Raw genomic sequence first — 1,144 nt, 5'->3', positions numbered from 1 at the left:
GAATTGTTCCTTTGGCCATGTATATGCGAATCTGTAAGAAAGGTGATATCGTAGACATCAAGGGAATGGGTACTGTTCAAAAAGGAAAGCCCCACAAGTGTTACCATGGCAAAACTGGAAGAGTCTACAATGTTACCCAGCATGCTGTTGGCATTGTTGTAAACAAACAAGTTAAGGGCAAGATTCTTGCCAAGAGAATTAATGTGCGTATTGAGCACATAAAGCACTCTAAGAGCCGAGATAGCTTCCTGAAACGCATGAAGGAAAATGATCAGAAAAAGAAAGAAGCCAAAGAGAAAGGTACTTGGTTCAACTGAAGCGCCAGCCTGCTCCACCCAGAGAAGCACACTTTGTGAGAACCAATGGGAAGGAGCCTGAGCTGCTGGAACCTATTCCCTATGAATTCATGGCATAATAGGTGTCAAAATAATAATAATAATAAAAGACCTCTGGGCTGAAAAAAAAAAAGAGAGATTGAAACTCAGGGTTCCTGCTTCAACCCATCATTATAAAGTGGACTGGCCAAGTGATTTTTAAAAATCAAGTAATCATCTCTATATCATAGTTAGAGATCTTGAGCTAGACATGGTGGCATGCACCTGTAGTCCAGCTACTTGGGAGGCCAAGGTGAGAGTATCACTAGAGCTCAGTAGTTCAAGGCTGCAGTGGGCTATGACTGTGCTACTGCACTCCAGCCTGGGAGACAGAGCAAGACTCCATCTCTAAAAATAGAAAAAAGAAAAAGAAAGAAAAACATAACTAGGCCGAGCGCAGTGGCTCATGCCTGTAATCCCAGCACTTTGGGGGGCCGAGGCAGGTGGATCACCTGAGTTCAGGAGTTCAAGACCAGCCTGACCAACATGGTGAAACCACATCTCTACTAAAAATACAAAAAATTAGCCAGGCATGGTGGTGGGCACCTGTAATCCCAGCTACTCAGAAGGCTGAGGCAGGAGAGTTGCTTGAACCCAGGAGGCAAAGATTACAGTGAGCCAAGATCGTGCCATTGCACTCCAGCCTGGGCAACAAGAGGAAAACTCTGTCTCGAAAGAAAAGAAAAGAAAAGAAAAGAAGAAAAAGAAAAAGAAAGAAAGAGAGAGAGAAAGAGAGAAGGAAGGAAGGAAGGAAGGAAGGAAGGAAGGAA

The 1,144-nt window shown here is 43.9% G+C and overlaps 1 pseudogene; it reads left to right on the top strand.

Moving 5' to 3' along the window:
- The first annotated feature begins 5 nt into the window (after positions 1 to 5).
- Positions 6 to 415, top strand: LOC108524938 (60S ribosomal protein L21 pseudogene; annotated as a pseudogene).
- Positions 416 to 1,144: the final 729 nt, after the last annotated feature.

The sequence above is a fragment of the Rhinopithecus bieti genome, unplaced genomic scaffold, assembly GCF_001698545.2.
Source record: "Rhinopithecus bieti isolate Rb0 unplaced genomic scaffold, ASM169854v2 repeat_33893, whole genome shotgun sequence".
Lineage (NCBI taxonomy): Eukaryota > Metazoa > Chordata > Mammalia > Primates > Cercopithecidae > Rhinopithecus > Rhinopithecus bieti.
The sequence above is the reverse complement of the archived record's forward strand: the minus strand, read 5'-3'. Positions and strand labels throughout refer to the sequence as shown.